The 23,720-nt window shown below is 44.5% G+C and overlaps 1 protein-coding gene and 1 pseudogene across 2 annotated transcripts in view; both read right to left on the bottom strand.

Moving 5' to 3' along the window:
- LOC120914093 (discoidin domain-containing receptor 2-like) overlaps positions 1 to 2,857 on the bottom strand; it is a 197,087-nt gene extending 194,230 nt beyond the window's left edge. For both annotated transcript variants that reach the window (XM_040324573.1, XM_040324572.1), the window contains exon 1: positions 2,505 to 2,857. The gene's annotated coding sequence lies outside the window, so the exon portion shown is untranslated. The remainder of the gene's footprint in view (positions 1 to 2,504) is intronic.
- Positions 2,858 to 11,287: 8,430 nt separating this feature from the next.
- On the bottom strand, positions 11,288 to 11,407 carry LOC120914703 (annotated as a pseudogene).
- Positions 11,408 to 23,720: the final 12,313 nt, after the last annotated feature.

The raw sequence follows: 23,720 nt of genomic DNA on the forward strand, positions 1-23,720 counted from the left end.
CAGAAAACAAAAACTCCTGCGCACGAGTGGATTGTCCAATGATCAATGTTCCATGGAAAAAATGCCAAAAGCGGTAACAGTGGCCTTGCTGCCCTTCGTGGATGGGGAATATAGTAGCAGAAAGGAGGGAAGAGAAGAAAAAAGGCGCACCAGCCTAGTGTGTTACCGTAGACAATTTCTGGGCTCTGATGAAGAGGTCTCTGTAGCCTCGAAATGCGTCAGCCGGCAGTGACACACCTTCATTCCCCTTATTTGGAGTGTGGTTCGAGGGGTATCCACTACAGTGTTGTCGACTAGTGTTGCTCACGAATATTCGTATTGCGAATATTCGGCTCGAATATGGCATATTCGAGTATTCGCGATATATTTCGAATTTCGCGGTGAATATTCGCTATTCCGAATATTCAAATTTTTTCAATTTTATTTTTAGAACAGATCACATCCTAGAGATCTCCATCGACGTCTAAAAGCATTGCTGGTATGATTAGAGACCTTGGGCCGAGTAGCTGAAGCGATCATTTTATCTTGCCGAAAAATCGCAATGCGATTATTCGGCAATCGGAATATCGCGCGATTATTTTCTTCGCCCTTCTTCTGCATCAGAGCCAATCAGAGTGCTCCTACAGCAGTAGTCGAAATTCCGCATTCGCATTTTGCGAAATTTCGATAAAATATCACGAATATTCTGAGCCAATCAGAGTGCTCCTACAGCAGTAGTCGAAATTCCGCAATAAATATCGCATTCGCATTTTGCGAAATTTCGATAAAATATCACGAATATTCTGAGCCAATCAGAGTGCTCCTACAGCAGTAGTCGAAATTCCGCAGTAAATATCGCATTCGCATTTTGCAAAATTTCTATAAAATATCACGAATATTCTGAGCCAATCAGAGTGCTCCTACCGCAGTTGTCGAAATTTCGCAATTATTTTCGCATTAGCAATAGCGAAATTTCGCAAACATTTCATTTCGATAAAATATCACGAATATTCGAATTTAGCGAATATTTCTCGAATATTCGGCTATATATTCGTGATATATCGCGAAATCGAATATGGCGTTGCTTCCTTTGTGAGTAGTTTTTATTAAATTTTTATTCATTAAATTGTCTACGGTAACACACTAGGCTGGTGCGCCTTTTTTCTTCTCTTCCCTCCTTTCTACGTATCGGCCTAAAATGAGGAAAACATTTTTTTTATATATATATATATATATATATATATATTTTTGGGGGATATTTATTATAGGAAAAAGTAAAAAATATAGAATTTTTTTCAAAATTGTCGCTCTATTTTTGTTTATAGCGCAAAAAATAAAAACTGCAGAGGTGATCAAATACCACCAAAAGAAAGCTCTATTTGTGGGAAAAAAAGGATGCCAATTTTGTTTGAGAGCCACGTCGCACGACCGCGCAATTGTCAGTTAAAGCGATGCAGTGCGCGAATCGCAAAAAATTGGCCTGGTCTTTGGCCAGCCAAATGGTTCGGGGCTTAAGTGGTAAGTAACTTCTGCAAGACCCCATGCACACCAGAGCGTAGGGGGAACCCTCAATACCGCTTGTCTTTTTTTTTTCATGCGTTTTTCTGATCATTTGTGAAACGCGCAGCCTAGGGCCTCGTGCACAGGGACATTTACCAGCTTACAAATTATTTAGAATGAAATCCCCGGTACTTTTCCTTCTCGCCCGGGGATCCGTAAGTCCCACGTACAGCCGGCAATAAAAGTGAAAGGCTGTACTCGTGCGAGGGTTTCCACATTGGCGTTTACCTGCGCACACGTGTACAGCGTTTTTCCCTAAACACGCCACTTTCGCGGTTTGGGAGCTACACTTCCACGCAGACAGAATCCGGTGCGCCTTCTTTAGCCTACAATAGCTGATAACTGGGAATAAGTGCACTTATTTTTACAGCACATGTGAACAGAGTGGCAGATTGCTCAATTCTTTACAAATACGAGAACGGTTACAGATGAACGAGGATATTAGTAGTTGTTTGACATCCTGTTTGTAGGATAATTATGGTGCAATCACTGCTAGTATTTTAATCAATTACAGCCTCTGTTTATGCAATCAATCAAAAAATATATAAAAAAAATCATATTAAAAGCAAAACAAAGTTTGCAAAACAGATAAAACTTCAGAACAAGCTACAATAACCATAGTAATACATCCCCTAAACAACAGAAAAGTAACCATTAGTATTTTTACGACATCGCGCAAAGAAACTTCCATCCCTAAACATGTAACAAAATATCGAACAGCCGATTGTATTTTATCGCAGGATGAGTTTTTATCCCAATGCAATCCCTGATCATACAAGCAAGTCTGAAAAGTTGTAAAGCAAAATGCTAAAAAAGATAATCTTTACATTTCTGTCTATAATCGCCTTTAGAAGTCTCGTTTTTGGTCTAATAAGCGCATTCTGTGCGGCTCCCATCCTTCGCATTTTTACAAAATCTGTGTTTGTCATTCTGAGCACACAACAGCCCAAACTTTTCCCACTGACCTGGAGTGAAGTTTGACCAGTCCGGGCCCTTCTTTTGTTCCCTGTTTGGTCCACGGCAAAGTCGAATTTTGTGCTTAAAAGTCCTCCGAGCGGCTTTTTGGGTTGGTTTGGCCGGTGGATTTTCTTTGTTTTTTGCTGTAATTTTCAGGGATCTTCCAAAGGTTTTCTCTATGAATTCACATCACATACTCCTTCCGGCTGCAGACAAGGAGAGGAGGAGGAGAAGGAGGAGGAGGAGGGAAGAGGGGGGAGAACGAAGGGGGGCTTTGCATTTACTTTAGCTTTACCTTTTAAAGGGGCAGTCAGCTAGAATTCAGAGCATTAAGCCGGTGCACTGCCGGAGATCCTCTCCCTATAATAGCCTAGCTGAGACTGATGACGTGTGTATATGTCACATGACATGAGTGAGCCAATGGGATGTGATGGAGGCGGACCATCACATTTCATGGCAAATCGCATTTCATGGCAATGCACCGGCCATAAACCGGTAGATTTTGGAATTTACATTGGTACGAAACTTCTTAGAAGATTTTATGACTTATTACATGCCGTTCTAAAGTTTTTTTTTGCTTTTATCATTCAGTTTTGGAACGAATAGACGTTCCCGAATGAAAATCACAAACATTTCCATCCCACTCCTTCTAATTTTCTTGCCACCGAAGTTGAAAATTAATGTCAATTTGACCCCACTAATGATTAGAAAATTGAATAAATGTTCTTAAAATAAAAAGTTTGAATGGGCCAAGAAGAGCCCCCGGCTTCCCCATAAACTTTTAGTGGTACCCAAACACCATGGGGGTCTTGCCTTGCCGGACATTCGTGCTTATCACCAGGGATGGACTGGCCATTGGGACTACAGGGAGTTTCACGGTGGGCCGATGGCTCAGTGGGCCTGCTTCAGTGACAGCGGACCGCCGCCCCCCTCCATTCCTCTGTCTCTCCCTTCCCGTAGCGCTCACCTCCTCTCCCTTTCCGCAGCGCTCGGCTGGGGGGAACAGAGAAGCAGGAGGAGGACCAGAGGAGCAGGGGGGACGACAGAGGAGCATGGGGGAGGGGACAGACAGCTGACTCAACAGCTATGGCCTGGGAGTTTCTCACTTCTGCCTAATCTTGTCCCATAAGGGGAGCACCTAACTGATTCCTTGCCCCGGGTGAAATAATGTCTAGCTTCCCCACTGGTACTGCCTATAAGAATACCAGTACCAGCCATTCTAATCTAATAAAGTAGAACGGCTAGTGGCTAGTGAAGGGGGAGAGGGGGCTTTGGTGGCCGGGGGGGGGTGCAGGATTTGTCCGGCCGCCATGAGAGAGACCTGTCAAAGTGGGCCAGTCTGGATGAAGTCCAGGGCCAAATTTTTGTCCCAGTCCAGCCCTGCTTATCACCAGGCGGTACACCTGAGTAGACTCGTGGATTGGTGTCGCCACCGCGGGACCAAGCTCTGGAAACAGCTGGAATAGGATCAGAGCATGGTCCCCCTCAGCAGGGCTCCCTGGTGCTACATGACCCTACCGGCAGAAACCAAGCACCACCCGTTGATAGGCAACACAGCACGAGTTTGCACCCGACTCGTTTCCCAGCCTCTAATTTCCTCCCCCAACTCACCCCTGTATCCCATACTGGGAAACCCCCAGTTCACGCCGGGTATAGGTGATGCGGTCTTCCGGAGGCTAGGCGACACTGGCCTGTACCAAGCTTCCCACTTTAGTTCTGGAGGGCGTTGGAAGACAATTGCAGAGCTCTCCGACCCCATGGGCCCGTTTCGCTTGGACTTCATGAGGTCGCTTCAACTGGGCCACTTCCTCCATTCCTTACAGCCCCCAGCCAGTAACGACCAACCTCTCACGACACTGGAGGAACTTTGTAACACTTCAGGTGCCATACCACATATGCTTTCCCTGACCTACAACCTTTTAAACACACCACAGGCAGACTTTATACCCCCGGGATTACTTAAATGGGAAACAAAACTACACTGTCACTTTGATGCGCCCAAAAGACAGCGCATCCTTAGTTTCACCCACAAGTCCTCCATCTGCGCCAAAACCCAAGAGACCAGTTATAAGCTTTTGTCACGTTAGTACAGGATGCCAGTGGTGGTTCGCAAGTTCTTTCCGACGGCGTCGGACCTTTGTTGGCGCTGCCGGGCAGACAAGTGAACATTAGTGCATATTTTCTGGACCTGCCCAATCCTCACCCACTTCTGGAAAACCGTACGGGAGGTCGTTCAGAAATTTACGTAACGTACCATCCCAGACGACCCAGCTTTCTTCCTCCTACATGCATCCGACATCCCTGAGAGGGTATACAAAAAATCCATGGTTAGACACCTGTTGGATTCGGCCAAAGTCTGCATTCCGCTGCTCTGGGAAGCCTCATTTCCACCAACAGTTGCTTTTTGGATCTCAAAAGTGGAGGAAATAAAACGAATGGAGGACCTTATCCTCACAGCGCAAAACAGGCAGGAAGCATTTTCCAACACCTGGCAACTGTGAAACATATTTACATACTCATCTGAGGGTCAGGCCCCGATAATCCATGCTCGTGGGAACACAACCCCACAACCGAACCCTCCAACCCCCCCCCCCCCCCACACACACACACACTTTCTGGTCATTTTTTCTCTTTCTCCTGGATTTAATTTCTACTATTCCTTCTAGTCTCTTTCGGTGGCAGGTCTCTCCTGGCCCACCTCTTGTTTTTGCCTCCACAACTGGGAGGCTTCTCAGGTTAAAAGAAAAAGACGGGACCTGGCCGTGGGATACCGACATCTCACTTTGCCACATATTTGGCACACATGTGTCCTCGGCGATGAAGGATTCCTATTGTCACTGTACACACTGCTTAGATGACTGTTTGGGGTGATATCAGGTGCGCGAGGGATACTGTGGTTTGACAGATGACAATGTTTGTACCCCCCATTATGTCCCCTGTAACCGGAGATGTTGTACAGTTTGATGTGCCATTCTGTGCCATGTTTTGTCTCTGTGATGATGTCTGATTACATGTCTTACTCTGTACCATGTTGGTCCATGTGGGCCTCTTCCCTGTTATAAATAAACAATAAAAAAATAAATAAAAAAATTTTTTGAATGAAAATTCTAATACAGGGAGTGCAGAATTATTAGGCAAGTTGTATTTTTGAGGATTAATTTTATTATTGAACAACAACCATGTTCTCAATGAACCCCAAAAAACTCATTAATATCAAAGCTGAATATTTTTGGAAGTAGTTTTTAGTTTGTTTTTAGTTTTAGCTATTTTAGGGGGATATCTGTGTGTGCAGGTGACTATTACAATTCAATACATTTCAATTATTTATTTTTACCAGTGAAACCAATATAACATCTCAACATTCACAAATATACATTTCTGACATTCAAAAACAAAACAAAAACAAATCAGTGACCAATATAGCCACCTTTCTTTGCAAGGACACTCACAAGCCTGCCATCCATGGATTCTGTCAGTGTTTTGATCTGTTCACCATCAACATTGCGTGCAGCAGCAACCGCAGCCTCCCAGACACTGTTCAGAGAGGTGTACTGTTTTCCCTCCTTGTAAATCTCACATTTGATGATGGACCACAGGTTCTCAATGGGGTTCAGATCAGGTGAACAAGGAGGCCATGTCATTAGTTTTTCTTCTTTTATACCCTTTCTTGCCAGCCACGCTGTGGAGTACTTGGACGCGTGTGATGGAGCATTGTCCTGCATGAAAATCATGTTTTTCTTGAAGGATGCAGACTTCTTCCTGTACCACTGCTTGAAGAAGGTGTCTTCCAGAAACTGGCAGTAGGACTGGGAGTTGAGCTGGACTCCATCCTCAACCCGAAAAGGCCCCACAAGCTCATCTTTGATGATACCAGCCCAAACCAGTACTCCACCTCCACCTTGCTGGCGTCTGAGTCGGACTGGAGCTCTCTGCCCTTTACCAATCCAGCCACGGGCCCATCCATCTGGCCCATCAAGACTCACTCTCATTTCATCAGTCCATAAAACCTTAGAAAAATCAGTCTTGAGATATTTCTTGGCCCAGTCTTGACGTTTCAGCTTGTGTGTCTTGTTCAGTGGTGGTCGTCTTTCAGCCTTTCTTACCTTGGCCATGTCTCTGAGTATTGCACACCTTGTGCTTTTGGGCACTCCAGTGATGTTGCAGCTCTGAAATATGGCCAAACTGGTGGCAAGTGGCATCTTGGCAGCTGCACGCTTGACTTTTCTCAGTTCATGGGCAGTTATTTTGCGCCTTGGTTTTTCCACACGCTTCTTGCGACCCTGTTGACTATTTTGAATGAAACGCTTGATTGTTCGATGATCACGCTTCAGAAGCTGCATCCCTCTGCAAGATATCTCACTATTTTTGACTTTTCTGAGCCTGTCAAGTCCTTCTTTTGACCCATTTTGCCAAAGGAAAGGAAGTTGCCTAATAATTATGCACACCTGATATAGGGTGTTGATGTCATTAGACCACACCCCTTCTCATTACAGAGATGCACATCACCTAATATGCTTAATTGGTAGTAGGCTTTCAAGCCTATACAGCTTGGAGTAAGACAGTGTTTCTCAATTCCAGTCCTCAGGCCCCCCCAACAGGTCAGGTTTTCAGGATTTCCATTATTTTGCACAGGTGATTTGATCAGTTTCACTGCCTTAGTAATCACCACAGCCTTTTCATCTGAGGGAAATCCTGAAAACCTGACCTGTTGGGGGGGCCTGAGGACTGGAATTGAGAAACACTGGAGTAAGACAACATGCATAAAGAGGATGATGTGGTCAAAATACTCATTTGCCTAATAATTCTGCACTCCCTGTAGAGTCCCTTTTAGATCTGCTATATATTGCACCACCTTTTGGATTATGTAGGGCCCAGGGTACACCTCATAGTTGTGAGGAGCCTTTCCGGGACCCCTGGTCCTCATGGGCCCACGAACACTCCAATTCATTGCTGTTATGTTAGCTCTTGTTTCTTCTGTTCATGTATCACCTCATTTTTTGCCTTCCGTGTGATCTAACTCTTGTTACCAATTCAATGCTAGCCCTTGCGTGGGCGTAACTTTACTATTCACTATTTGTTAAAACCAAATTAAAACTATTTTAAATTCTACTAGTGTATAGTTATCTGTAGTAAATACATACACTGTGCTCATTTCTCTTAGTGGGTAACTCTGCTGGACCCAGTTCATTCTAAAAGATATTTGGTCAACTTTTGTCAAAAAAAGCAGGTTGGAACTTTTTTTGGCCAGACCGGCTGTCAAAATCCAATAGCCACAGTGAGTGGTTCGTTCGTCCGAATTGTATAGATTAAATGGAAGAATAGGTTGTTATTTTTTTTAATCAGTGTATGGTCAGCTTTAGTTTGATAAAATCTCCAAACTCCAATACTCACTAAAATGTCAACACAAGCCAATATCATTTTAGAACATGCACTCTATGAGTGCATCAAGATTTATTTAAAGCACAACACACGATCGGAATTTCCGACAAGAAAAGTTCGATGTGAGCTTTTGGTCGAATATTCCCACCGTGGGGAAGGCTCCATCTGACTTTTTCTGTCGGAAATTTCTGGTTGATATTGAGCTGGTTCTCAATATTTCCAATGGGAATAGTTCTTGTCGGAAATTCGGATCATCTGTATGCAATTTAGACGCGCAAAAAAACATGCATGCTTGGAATAAATTAGATGCATGCTCGGAATCATTGAACCTAATTTTTCTCGGCTCGTTGTAGTGTTGTACGTCACCACGTTCTTGACGGTTGGAATTTTGTGTGACCGTGTGTATGCAACACAAGTTTGAGCCAACATTCCATCGGAAAACAATCCACGGTTTTCTTGTCGGAATTTCCGATTGTGTGTACGCGCCATAAGAGCAACGTCAAAAATGGCATAATGCAGTCTGTCAATGGCATCAACACAGTATAGTGCCATTACCTGTTGATCCTGTCAGTAGATTGCTTCCTTTTCCACTGCCTTTAACAGACCAAGCTGTCTGATTGGATGCAGCCACTGTTTGGCTGACAATTTCTGGTCAGCTAAAGAATGCTGGGTGGGAGGAGGCCGAAAGAACCATCTGCTAAACTAAGTTGGGATGGGTAATCAGGAACCAGCCGAAGTTCCAACAGTATATGGTCAGCTTCAGCAAAAGGGCCTTTTTTTGAAACACATACTTTGTCCTGTTGACCGTTTTATTTTAAAATTAGTTAGTACAAGATCTGCAAGGTCTTCTGCCTTAAATCTGAACTCCAAACAAATTGAAAATTCTCTCTTCCGCACTGGAAGGGTAACCTGCTGTTTGGGTCTAGGTGGCATGGAAAGTAGATATACTTACCTGCTCCTCCGTGCTGATAGACTGGTCTCCATAGCATCTTCTGCCCCATGTTCCAGCAGTCTAAGGTCCTAACATCATCCAGTACCCTGCACTAGACATGATGATGCAGAGGGATAGTCCACCACTGGAGCGTGGGGGGGTGGGGAGCTTTGCCTGCCATGCCAAGGATCAGATAAGTAAAAGTGTTTTTACTCTTCCTTAGGATAAATGAGCAGTCAACCCTTCAAGTGTTTGCCCAGCCCCTACTACAAGGGAGAATTTTTGTAATTTCTAAAGGGATGGCAGTCTTATAGCCAAATGCTATTCATGTGATTAAAGGCACTGGTCAGGTGGTCCCAGCTGAAGATGTTTAGGAAAAAGTTCACAGAGCTTTTGGGCGGTGCAGTGGTGGTAAGTGCTCCTTGTGACTGTAAGTCCATTGGGTTCTTGGGCTATACTAGGCAGTGTGGGTGTGGATCTACTGCCCCCGTCCGTGCACAGGAAGTACCTTGCCTGAGGCAGAACTGTGGTCATGAGAACAGTCTAACATTAAAGTGGATGTAAACCCACTCTCATCCTTTCTAAACTACTGCCATAGTGCTGATCTATAAGGATATACATGCCTGTCAAATGTCTCCCCTCTGTCTGTTATAAGAACTGAAAAACTGCAGATTCTGTGGGTGGATCTGTTGTCTGAAGCTCTGTGGGTGGAGTCGTGATGTCAGTAGACTCCCCGCCCACCTCTACACTCCCCTTACACTAAATTCTGCTATGATCACTAACATCCAGTCAAAATCCAGAAAAGTAACCACATGACTTCAGAAAAGGAGTGGGGGTGGGAATTAAAAAATCTCCAGGCTAGTGCATGAGATATGTAAATAACCTGTCACTCACAGCAAGGGGGCGGAACGGACTAAGGTTTTTCTCTGTAAGTCCATTTTATATCACTGAACAATAAAAGAGGATTGCTCAGAGCTGGATTAACTCTGTTTGGCAAGACTGGGCACAGATGATAGGAAATCTTATACTCTACATCATGGGTGCTCAACCTGTGGCTCTCCAGCTGTTGCAGAACTACAAGTCCCATGAGGCATTGCAAGGCTGACAGTTACAAGCCTGACTCCCAAAAGCAGAGGCATGATGGGACTTGTAGTTTTGCAACAGCTTGAGAGCCACAGGTTGAGCACCCATGCTCTACATTGTAACAGCAAAGACATTTTTTTTGTTCGGGTTTACATCCACTTTAAGGCAGTCTCCCAACTTATAGATGAGCTGACACTGCAAGTAGTATAAGACCTTCTTAGCCAAATGGCTGAGAAGATGCTGGCTCTTTTTTTTAATCCACGGTGGTGCTGAAAATGAAAAAACAAAAACAAAGACAGTTAAGTGTACAACAAAATGTGCATGTGTACACACACTAAAAAGTGCACTTAAGTGTGTGCTTTTTCCACACCCTTAAAGAGGTAGGACCTTTCACTGATGGCCCGGGGTGAAAGGCTCCAGACAGGGACATAGGGTACGACATGATCCACCTAGCCAGAAGACCTGGTGGACCCCTCTCCTCTTGGTTAGCCAAAGCCAAGAAAGTACTAGTACTAGATGGAGGGGCTCTCTCAAAGAAACTCCCCCCGGGTAGGGGGAGCAAGGAACCTAAGGGCCAGGGCCGATCCTAGGGTCACAGGCACCTGGGTGCAGAAATATTTCTGGCGCCCCCACATGGGCGTCTTCATTTCACTAACTCCTCCCCTTTTCAAATGTTTCTATGGCAATGACTCTACCACAGAGATACTCCCCCACAAAGTCTTCGTTACCCTGGGATCCTTACATGATCTCTTAACAATAACCAAAATACAGGAAGAGAAGCAGAGTACATTATTGGGACCTGGAGGGGGGCCTCTGTGATGAACACAGAGAGGGCTTCTGTTAAAGAGTCTGTTAGATGTTCGGCGCCCCCACCTCTGCAGGCGCCTGGGTGCAATGCACCCTGTGCACCCTGCCTAGGATCGGCCCTACTAAGGGCCACACATCCTCCTCCTAGACTTCATGGCAAGCCTGAGGACTCACACCCTCCATCCAGTGAAAAAAACACACACACACACACACAAAAGAGAAAGTGACAAATGTGGATAAAAAATAAATGAGTGACCGTGCAATATGCATTGGCTAGACCCTGAGGCCTGGTAACAAAAGTTACTCCGGACTTAGCCAAAGAATCTAGCCCTTGTGCCTTTCCAAACTGTGGGCTCCCACACCCAAGTGTTACTAAGAACACTGCTAGGGCGACCATTCCCAGGGTACACAGACACCACGGATTCTCTGCCTTTCCAGTCCATGGCCAGACAAGGTAGATTAATTCAAACCAGGAGAAACTGGGCCCATCCTTTTTTTCCTGGGGGAATTAGTCCCATGCCCTAACTGCCTGTGAGTGCCCCAGTTTTTCTCTTCCAGCTGTACTAGCCTTCAGAACCCCCATCATACCAGCAGGGGTACTATACAGCCATCCATTCCCACCATAAGGCAAGAATAAGACGTAGCGCCCCTACTGAACACTAATAAGAACAGATACTACACTTGATCTTAGCTAAAAGCCAGAGAAGCTGCTGGCTCATCGATGACCTAATCTAATAAATCCTGGTGCCTGTCAGTTCTTCACAGTGTCTAGCATATCCAGCCATGAAGGCCCAAGCACTTCCAGTTATGGGGCCATAACTGTCTCCTAAATGTGCTCCTGCTTGCCAGCATACACTAAGCAGACATGGTCCTCGGTTGTGGTAATTTAGAGTTATCAGGCAAACAGCAGTGTGTAATTTAAGGTTTACTAAATGAATGCAGGAACAATTAGCAATGCGAATAAGATGGTAATAGGGGTGTGCAATAAGCAAAGAACAAATAATGACAGGCAATGCAACTATGATACTAACAGGAGTCACCTAGGAGCAGTTTCTCAGTAAGGACACTAGGCAGCAGCACAGTATAGACTGTAAGGCCGCGTACACACAGTCGATCCATTCGATGAGAATGGTCCGACGGACCGTTTTCATCGGTTCACCGCTGATGTGGCCTGATGGTCTGATGTGCGTACACACCATCAGTTCAAAAACCGATCGGGTCAGAACGCGGTGACGTAAAACACACAACGTGCTAAAAAAACGAAGTTCAATGCTTCCAAGCATGCGTCGACTTGATTCTGAGCATGCGCAGGTTTTGAACCGATGCTTTTGTGTACTAACCATCGGTTTTGACCGATGGTCAGCCGTCCATCGGTTCGATTTTAAAGCAAGTTCTATAATTTTTGTCCGAAGGACAACAGACCGATGGGCCGTACACACGGTCGGTTTGGACCGATGAAACTGGACTTCAGGCCGTTTTCATCGGTTTGGATCGACCGTGTGTATAAATGATTACATGTGATTCCTTTGTGGCAACACCTCTCCCACGAGGTGGTAGGCTGTCTTTCATAGTCCAGGTGGTCAGCTGGAGGGTTCTCCAGACCTGTGCTGCAGACAAGTGACATGAAGACTCTTTTGTCTGGACACCAGAGTGTGTGGTTTTAGGTGTGGCATCACCACCACTAGAATAAGGTGACCAGTTTTTTTAAATGAAATCTGGGGACATATTTTTTTTTTTAACTAGTAATGCTGGCAATCAGCTTTTTTGGGGGTTCGGGGTTCCCCTTAATATTCATACCAGACCCAAAGGGTCAATGACTTTGATCTGTATTGCCGGGACCCGACAATTCATGAATAGCCGTGAGTAGCTTTAAATGAATTTTTTCCCTTTAGAAATTACATTTTGTGCAGGGACAGTTCTAAACACGGGAAGCATGCGCTACTTTACAGGCATACTATACACACACCCCAGATTTGAAATTTAAAGGAATATTTCACTTTTATTGTTTCACTTTAAGCATTATTAAAATCACGGCTCCCAAAAAACTTCAGTTTTTAAAACTTTTTTTGCATTGATACATGTCCCCTGGGGCAGGACCCGGGTCCCCAAACACTTTTCATGACAATAACTTGCATATTAACCTTTAAAATTAGCACTTTTGATTTCTCCCATAGACTTTTAAAGGGTGTTCCGCGGCTTTTCAAATTTGCCACAAACACCCCAAATTGTTCGATGTTCGCCGAATGGGCGAACAGGCAATGTTCGAGTCAAACTCATGTTCGACTCGAACATAAAGCTCATCCCTACTGGTCACATCAGGGGTAGTCTCTTAAGACTGATGGAGGCAGGAATCAGGAAAGTTTTTATTCCGTAGGGGTATTGAGTTGCCCAGGGGCTTGTGAAAGCCCACTGGATTGTGAGAAAATTAAAGGAACCTACACTTACCACTGAACAAATTGGGTAAAGAGGCACTCCATTATATTGTCACTATCAGTATGTAGGCAGATGAATGCATCTGCCTGTGTAAGCACTTGTTTCCCTTGGCTGTGATAATTGTTAGTTGAGCTAGCCAGGTGCCAAATGTTACAATGTTTATATGCTTTCCTGTGTCTTCAGATTAACCTGAGAACTAGGGGTAATTAGGCTGTAAGGGTTAACATTGTTCCCGCCATCTTCAACTGGGATACTGCCCCCCTACAGGTCATTCAAGATAAAAGGGACTGCCTCAAACCCCTGGGCCAATTCCTGGGGAAATACTGACAAAACTGCTGCAGTGATCACCCTATTGGTGGGGATGATAGGAACCTAATCAGGGTTCCTGGAGAAGGTCTCAAGCCTAGGAGACCCTATGGACGTGTAGCTATTGATCATGAACTTATTACCTTTATGGATTACTGCCAATCATAGACTGTAAGGGACTCATATTGTTTCTCAAGGCCTTTAGGGGACTGAGCTAGAAGAAGATACAATACATGAGTTCTGTCCAGTGAAGATAATGTGCTGTTGCTAAGGACTACAGTGTTTGTGTCACATTCAAAGCAGCCAATCAGCCAGGAAACGGGTGACTGACAGGGGAGAGGATTAAGTGCTTGGCACCTCCACTAGTGGCCGTTTCCCTATTCTTTGGGACCAGACTCATGGCACAGAGTGCCTAGGGACCCAGCCTGGAGTCACGGAAGAGAGTATATAGAGGGGCCCCAAGAGAGAGCAGGTGTGGAGGCTGGGAAAGGAGAGAGAGAGCATTTCCTGTATGCCATAACAACCATAGGATGTGTAACTGGGAGGGAGGTGACATGAACTGCTGGCTTGGTGGAGTCTGGTACAGTCTCAGAGATAGCAGCCTTAAAATTCTGCACATCTGGGAAGAGGTGTCTTCTATGCATAAGAGTGTCTGAAGTGTAACAGGTCAGCATTGAGAGCAAGGAGTTACAGTGTAATTGAAGTTTGCTTCTAAGTTTGGGAGATCTGTCTTAAAGGAGAAGTCCAGCCTAAGCTTAATTGGCTGGGCTTCTCCTATGGGTAACAGGAGTGCAATTCGTTTTGCACTCCTGTGACCAGTTTTCAGCAGAGAGCAGTCTGAAGTCCGCTCTCTGCTGACGTCACTGGAATCAGTCCACCGCGTCATCACAAAAATGAAATCTGGATCCTCCCGGTGCCTGGACTGATGCCGGTATCAGCCTCTCAGCGAGCCGCTGAGAGCCTGAGATGGCTGCTCCCTGCCCCTCCACAGCTCAGCGCTCCAGTGAGCATGGAGGAGCAGAGAGGAGAGCTGCTGACTGACTCAATGTTCGATCACTCAGTTCTCAGTGCAGAGACACCAGGGGACCGATGTAGCATCGGTCCCATGCTGCATCCACCTAGGTAAGTATAAAAGGGGAAAAAGAACCCCCCCCCATACTTTTCTTTTAATGCTGACTGTCACACAATCGCAGCTCCCAGTCTAATGCCCTGTAAAAACGATCTGAATATCGTACGAAAACTGTTGTCCGAGGAAGAATCGTACGATAATCGTATTGTTAGTACAGAGCTTTCGAGAGCCGATCACAACAATTCATCCGATATTATTCGATCGGACATGCACGAAAATGTTACTTGTACGATACCAGATTGTACAATTTTCGTTTAGTCAGTACAGTTGTTGTCCGAAAATACAATACAAATACACTACAACACATGACATCACTTCAGGTTTTTTTTCTGTCATATGAGAATGTTCGGGACTTTAGTAACCTATTAAATTTCTACTTGCGACTATTAAGTGAAAAAAGTCAAACGATATGTCGTCCGACTTTCGGATTCTGTGTACGGGCCATAAGGTTCAGACATTAGTGAGGGCAGTTTCACTTGTCCCCACACAGGTGCCTAAGCCGTGCTTGCAAGTAAACTGGTCCAATTCAATCAGTGCCGGGACGGGACAAGGTCATCTAGCACCAAGGGCAAAGATGTCAAATGGTGCCCCCCCCTTCACAAAATGTATAAGCATTATGTTTCTTGACTTGTATCCACGGGTTCATACACGGGTTAAACTCTGGGATAAGCTCACGTGCAGTTTTTCTATCCGCATTAGCATATGTTTTTTTCATTTATGTGAATGTCATTGATTCCTTTTGTCCATTTATAGAACCTAAGCTGATACTTGCTCTATTATTTACACTAAGCTCCTGAAGAAGCGGAAGCATATCCGTGAAACATGTTGAACGCCAGACAGATGTCATATGACAACCTGAATGTGCTAGCCCTTCAGTGTCATTACATCTGTGTTCTTATAGAGTTATTGAGTGTCTCACAATGACACATATTATTGTGTTGTTCTTTTTATATGTATGTCTTTCTGAAACTGACAATTTTTGTAATAAAGTATATTTTTACACCAATGTTGTGTATGTAAAGCCTGTGTATGGTACCATGAAAGTTCACAATAGCCTCAACCTAATATTTTCTCTGTAGACCACTATGACGTAGGTACACTTAAAGTGGTTGTAAACCCACTTTTTTCACTTTTACCTACAGGTAAGCCTATAATAAGGCTTACCTGTAGGTATAAAGAATATCTCCTAAACCTGTGCGGTGCATGCACAGGGGGGAATCCACGGCGAAAGGACCGGCAGCCGCCGGACCTTGCCGAATTTAAATCTCCCGCGCGGGAGTGACGTCATGAAGATGATATCTCGCTCGGCGTGGACCAGGTAAGTGTTCTTCACCTCGTTCCCGAGGTAAGTATTTCATAATCAGCCAGTATGCGGTGCATACTAGCTGATTATGCCTTTTTCCTTGCAGGTTTGAAAAAAAAAAAAAAGTTTATGCGGTTTACAAACGCTTTAATGATATTCTATATCTGGCACTGGCAGCATTATGTGTCAACAAAGATCCCTTCCCCTCCCAAAAAAATGTATGCCTTAATCTGCACATTTACCCCCAACCATAAATTCCCAATGCAAACCAAAATTCTTCCCAAAAAAAAATTGCCTCTCTTCCAGAACTCCTGCCAGCTCGTAGGTAGGCACTCTCCATGCAACGCCCCCCCACCTCACCTAATACCACAGTGCCCAGGGCAGCCGTCCCTCCTGCCCACCCCTTGTCCCAGCCCTGACTGCAATGATGTGCAGCTAAGGCAGGAGGGGGTTGAAAAAGGAAATTAGCGGCACTGAGATGCAAGTAACAGTTGATGAGTGCTTTAGCTCGCTAAATATAATGAAGTTAGGATTTTATCCATATTGTATGCCAGAGAAAGACTCAAGCTGATCTTGTAGGGGATGAGGCACAAAGATTATTCTTGGTGGAAGATTCAAAGATTCCGGTATTTTAGAGGAGGAAACAAAGGAAAATTGGCCCCCAAAATGTTATATTCTGTGCAAGCTGAGTCTTGCTGTTTACTAAAACCAATGAGTCATTGTTATGGAGCACAATGTTTTACAATCAGCAGCATTGCATCTCCTCTCATTATCTTTGGACTAGGCTCATTAACAACATAGAAACCCTGCTGGAGTTTTCAGCTGTTTAAATGTCATTTCTTTAGTTGATCCCAATGAAATGTAACTAACTATCCTACCTGTTGCAAGTCTTGTTGCTTTGACAGTGCTGAAATGCCGCCCCCTAGTGTGCATGTAAGATAACTACATTAGTATGGTGCTGCTGAACCTAGTAGATCAGTGGAAGAACTGGCCTGTAACTAGGGGGTCATTTGTGACCCATAAAAAGGCACAGCACATTCTGTAGTGTGAAATTTCATATAATTTACACAGTCACGGCAAGGAGATGCTCAAGCGTCAGATTACCAGAGATGGTTGTTTATTAGGAAACTGATCGTGGCGTTACGCATACAGTGGAAAATATCTGCACTATTTATGGATTGACATATGCGCTGTTTAGGGGGCCTTTTCAGAATCGGCAACAGGACAACATCTACTGCAAAAGGTAAATGATGACCCTTAAAGGGGAAGGAGAGTTTATGGGTCAGCTTTTATTTTATAATTTGTCCTAGTTGATCTCTTTTCAGGTATAAAAGACTTCCATTTAATCCCCATAATATACTAATTAAAAATCAATAAAAATATTTTAAATAGTATTTAGTGGCAATCCACAAATTCTTCCAATTACATCCTACCACCTGCATGCCGCCTTATAGTAGTGCCGGCCCTGAGAGCGAGTCTGTTCATACAGGACTCCATAGCTTTTTGTAATCATGCCTTGTGCACTTAAGGCACTATTTTGTGATGCAGAATTTCCCAAACTACAATGCCTGATTCAGAGAAAAGATGAAAGCTGTGCATTACAAGATTTATATACCAGTATATAAAAAAAAAACAGAATAAAAACAGATAAGTCTATGTATTGTATAGCATGTGCAGGGCTTTTTTTCAGGGGGAACTTGGGGGAACTCAGTTCCACCACCTCTGGCTCAGACCCTTTGGTGCCTGCTCACCACAATCACTTGTAAACACAGAAGTCTGGTTTCTCTGTTTACAAGTGACAGCTCTGCACTCTGTATGTAACCCCCTGAATTCTGCACTGTATGTAATGCAATCCTGGTATTTAATGCCCCTTTAAGACCCTTCTACTGTTTGTGAAATATGAACGGGTCGTGGTTGAGTTCCTGCACCAACTTTCTGAGAAAAAAAGCTCTGAGCATGTGACACCAAATTCACTTAACCACATGTGTTTTACTCAACAGGATTGCTCCAGTGAAAGGTCCTGAAACATATTGGTTATTTTCAGGTATTTAAACCTTTCTATACTATTTCTAAAACAAATGTGTGTGTGTATATATACACACACAAGCTGCTGGATAGAATAGGGATGGCGTGTTACCTCTTGAGCGTCTAGGGGTAGATGATGATGAGAGCAGCAATGATGGAATGTCCAAACAGCAGGTGTCGATCTTGTGCTTTTATTTCTGCCCAACACGGCAAACAGTAAGAGCCGGTTCACACAGGGCCAGATTAAGAACATCATGGGCCTGGTGCTGAGGATTTTGGTGGGGCCTTTTAGGCTGCATTCACACCTCCACGACAAGTAACGCCGCGTACGCGGCATATTTTGCCGCGAATAGTGTAACTTTTTTTTACAAATCCTTCCTATTGCTTTGTATGGCCGAACGCCAATGCCGCCTGAAAAAAAGGGTCCGGGACTTTTTTTCATGCCGCAGGTGTACGGCGTCTATGAGATGTGAACCATCTCATAGACAGCAATGGGAATTCTCCCCTCCAGCGACACGAGCGGCCGGCGTCGGGCGTTTTGTCGCGGAGGTGTGAATGGGGTGTAATAAATAATAAATAAATGCGTGGGAATGACATGAACGCAGCCCAGCCAAGGCAAGTGACCAAAGGCACAGAACCCAGAAGGAAGACCGGGTGAAGATGGAAGTGTCCAGGCCCCGCCTGATTCATCGCAGCGCAGCACTGGAGGGCTCAGTCTGAAAATTGAAGTGTACACTAATGTGCTAATATGCTGTGCATACTTGTACATTGTGGCATATCCTACCTCTGGGCCTCTAAAAAGTAGTAATGTCAGGAAAGTTTACTACCGCTTTATTATAACAGGATCCCAGGAGCCTCTCATGGGGCCCCCTACTGACCCGGTGGACGGTGGCCCTTGGGCAGTGCCTAAGTGCACAGTTGCCAACATTTAAAAAATATTTTCAGGGCCACTTTTTTATATAAGTGCTATATTTAGAGTAGCTGAGATCCCCGATGTTCCTCTATACATCATAGTAGTAATCACAAAATTAAATGAGTACTAATAATGGGGCAGAACAAATATGAGAACTGATATTTCCTTTAGTTGAACTAACAAAAGTGTGTCCATTCTAGAGCTGGTAACATTGAGGATATTCAGTATAATTTTAAAGAACTGTTTTTGTGGGTAAGCGACATAGGGGAGGAGTATGGACGGTATATAAGTGGGAAGTATGTGCAGGTGAGGGAGAGGAATGTGGAGGGTCTAACAGTGGGCACTATGTACAGGAGAGGAGTACAAAGGGTACGGAAAAAAGCACTATGTACAGGAGAGGAGTGTGAAGGGTATGACAATGGGCAGTATGTACAGGAAGAGTGAGGGGGTATGACAGAGGGTAGTACGTACCAGAGAGAAGTGTGGAGGGTATGATGGGGCAGTATGTACAGGAGAGGAGTGTGGAGGGTATGATAGTGGGCAGTATGTACAGGAGAGGAATGTAGACGGTATGATAGTGGGCTCTATGTATAGGAGAGGAGTGTGGAGGGTATGACAGTGGGCACTATGTATAGGAGAGGAGTGTGGAGGGTATGACAGTGAGCAGTATGTACAGGAGAGGAGTGTGGAGGGTGCGACAGTGGGCACTAAGTACAGGAGAGAAGTGTATGACAGCAGGCACTATGTACAGGAGAGGAGTGTGAAGGGTATGACAGTGGGCGCTATGTATAGGAGAGGAGTGTGGAGGGTATGACAGTGGGCGCTATGTATAGGAGAGGAGTGTGGAGGGTATGACAGTGGGCACTATGTACAGGAGAGGAGTGTGTAGGGTATGACAGTGGGTACTATGTCAAGGAGAGAAGTGTGGAGAGTATGACAGTGGGCACTATGTACAGGAGAGGAGTGTGGAGAGTATGACAGTGAGCACTATGTACAGGAGTGGAAAGATATTTAGGGACTGAGTAGTGGTTAAGCGGGTCATACATGGATTGAAATTACGCCAATTATGCAGAGACCAGCCATAGTCAATCTATGTATGGGCTAGCTGGTTTTACACAAGTCAATCTATTAATCAACTTGAGTACAACCAGCCTGTTTTTTTTTTCTTAAAACAATCAGTGCTGCCAGCTAAAGTTAGCAACACTGATCATTGTACGCACTGGCAGAACACAATAACACTGCAGGAGTGATTCCCCCATCCACAGGTCAGCAGGTGAGAGGGTGTGTGGGGACAGGCTGGGGAGAGATACTAGTCAGTGGCTGGGTAGGCACTGACTGACTTGAGAAAGGGGCCTGGAGCTGCAGCTCCATCAGCCCCATTGTTAATCCGGCCCTGGGTTCACACATAGGCGACCCGACTTTGGGGGCGACTCGGCAAGGCGATCTCAAGACGTCTTGAGAGGCAACTTGCAAAATGACTTCAGTATTGAAGTCAATGCAAGTCGCCCGAATCTCCCCCAAAGTAGTACAGGAACCTTTTTCTAAGTTGCGTCGCTCCTATTAGAACGGTTCCATTCACTACAATGTCGCCTGACGAGTCGCCCCAGTGTGAACCGGGTCTTAAACTTGAGGTAGATAGATCAAAGATGGGTGAGGAGAAGGATCAGCAGATTCAGGCCTAAGGTTACAGAAACAGTCCTGCTTCCAACGACATTTCACTCTCATCGCCACTCCAGCCAGAGTGGGTATAGTCACACTCTTATACATTGGGGCATCATTGGTGTGTGCAGCCTATTGCATTAAGGTGTGCACCCCAGAGCACAAACACATGTGTGTATATCAGCAGATCAATGGGTGGTGTCAGTAGAGCAAAGATTGGTGTCAGTAAGGCAGTGGACGGTATCAGTAAATTTTTTATTATTTTTTAAAATTATTATTTACACTATTATTTTTTAAGTAATTTTTTACAATATTATTTTTTATTACAATTTTTTTAGAAGCCCCGTTATGGGGCGCTGGTGAAATATTAAGGGTCCCGTGATGTCTCACTTTTGAGACAGCGAAAGAAACTGAGGACAAAGATTATCCAGTCTCTTTCTCTGCAGGCTGCAGTAAACATAGTTTACTATGCTTCAGTTAAGACTGAAGACAGGAGTGATCAGTACAGATCTGTGTTCATTCAGAAAAGGAAGTGGCCGGTTAATTAAATATTTACCAGCCCCTTCCCTGCTACTGGGAGAAAGGAAGCTAGCAGTGTTGCAGGATGGAGGCAGGAAGCAGGGAGAATCTGCACCGCAGGGGGTGATTAGCATGTGCCCAGGCACACCCGGCACACGCCTATGGGGGGCATATAGAACAAAAAAGCTCATTAATATTTACGAAAGGCAAATCCACTTTGCACTACAAGTGCAAACTACAAGTGCAAAGTGCACTTGAAATTGCACTGAAAGTGCACTTGGAAGTGCAGTCACTGTAAATCTGAGGGGGACATGCAAGGAAAATAAAAAACAGCATTTTAGCTTGCACATGATTGGATAATAAAATCAGCAGAGCTTCCTCTCATTTCAGATCTACCCCTCAGATCTACAGTGACTGCACTTCCAAGTGCACTTTCAGTGCACTTTGCACTTGTAGTTTGCACCTGTAGTGCTAAGTGGATTTGCTTTTGTAAATAACCCCCCCAAGTGTAGTTTGTTCCAAAAGTTTATTTAAGATTTAACGAAATCCACTCAGAAATTGACAGGCATCTCAATATTGTAACTGGTAAGCAGCTACATTCACCTTCACTTCTATTGGACGTTTGGGGAACCTTTTCCTATGTGAAATACCACTGTGGGATAAAGTTATGGCGGTATCTAATGAAAAAGACACGTATAACTTTCCTCTAAATGGCTAACCATTTCTATTGTTCTTTTTATAACTTTTTTTAAATTTCTGGTCTATTCCATTTGATCTTGTTTTATTTTGTTCTCTTGCTATAGCCCAATAATTGTATATTCGATGGGGCACTATTCCTCCCACTGACACCAACAAAGGGGCACTATTCCTCCCACTGACACCAACAAAGGGGCACTATTCCTCCCACTGACACCAACAAAGGGGCACTATTCATCCCACTGACACCAACAAAGGGGCGCTATTCCTCCCACTGACACCAACAAAGGGGCGCTATTCCTCCCACTGATACCAACAAAGGGGCGCTATTCCTCCCACTGACACCAACAAAGGGGCGCTATTCCTCCCACTGACACCAACAAAGGGGCGCTATTCCTCCCACTGATACCAACAATGGGGCGCTATTCCTCCCACTGACACCAACAAAGGGGCGCTATTCCTCCCACTGACACCAACAAAGGGGCACTATTCCTCCCACTGACACCAACAAAGGGGCACTATTCCTCTCACTTTCCCCAACAATGGGGCACTATTCCTCCCACTGACACCAACAAAGGGGCACTATTCCTCCCACTGACACCAACAAAGCGGCACTATTCCTCCCACTGACACCAACAAAGAGGCACTATTCCTCCCACTGACACCAACAAAGAGGCACTATTCCTCCTACTGGCACCAACAAAGAGGCACTATTCCTCTCACTTTCCCCAACAATGGGGCACTATTCCTCCCACTGACACCAACAAAGGGGCACTATTCCTCCCACTGACACCAACAATGGGGCACTATTCCTCCCACTGACACCAACAAAGGGGCACTATTCCTCCCACTGACACCAACAAAGCGGCACTATTCCTCCCACTGACACTAACAAAGAGGCACTATTCCTCCCACTGACACCAACAAAGAGGCACTATTCCTCCCACTGACACCAACAAAGAGGCACTATTCCTCCCACTAGCACCAACAAAGTTGCACTATTCCTCCTACTGGCACCAACGATAGGGCAGTATTACTCCCACTGACATCAACAATAGTGCACTATCCCTTGCACTGTCAGCAACAATGGGGACATTATCTACTCTCCCTGGTAACAGTCCAACCACCCTAAGGTCTACAGCAGAGGGAACTAGCCCTTTGTTTAGAATGTTTGAGGACCTCTGCAAAAGGAAGTAATAAAGGAGGGTAGTACACGTACATAAAATGTTTTAAATATTAGTAAATATCGTTTTTTTTTATAAATGTAGCAATATCTGTACAAGTTTCTTCCCAGAGTTCAACTTTAATTCTGTTTGCCCCTCCTCTCTTCAACTTGCCTCTCCACCTTTCAGTTCTCCTCTACTTTTTGCCTTCCTCTTTTAGTCCCCTATCTCCTCTCTTCTTCCCTTCCCCTTTTCTCACATGTTGCCTCCCTTCTCCTTTCCTTTGTACTCCTCAGATCCTCTCTCTTTTCTCCCCTTTTCTCCTTTTCCCAACATGCATTTCACCTCTTCTCTGCCTTAAAACATGCAATTTATCTAAAAAGTGCATGCTAATGTTTTATTTTTTTTGATCAAATAATTTTTTTATTTCTTTTATATACAAACAACAAGAGCAGAGAAAAAACATAACAGGAACAGCATACAACCCTAGCCTGTATTGAGAGGGAGAAAAGAAAAAAAAAATGAAAAGTGCATTCTAATGTTAAAGAAACTGTTCATTTACTGAAAGCAAATAGGCTGCTTAGTTTGCAAGACAATTTTTGCTTTGCAAGGGAAATTTTCCTTAGTTTAGTAAAGGAAGCTCTGCTGACTTCCATCATTCAATCATATATTCAATCATATGCACTTTTTTAAAGTGGTTGTATAGGGTGTTTTCTTACTTTTATCTAAAGGTAAGCCTATAATAAGGCTTACCTGTAGGTAAAAAAAATATCTCCTAAACCTTTAGGTTAAGGAGATATTCCCCTCGCAACTAGCAGCGACGCATGCGCACAGGGGATGTTCGGCTTAAGGCAGCCGCCGGACCTTGCCGGACAGAA

Source organism: Rana temporaria, chromosome 9, assembly GCF_905171775.1.
Source record: "Rana temporaria chromosome 9, aRanTem1.1, whole genome shotgun sequence".
In the NCBI taxonomy this organism is placed as follows: Eukaryota; Metazoa; Chordata; class Amphibia; order Anura; family Ranidae; genus Rana; species Rana temporaria.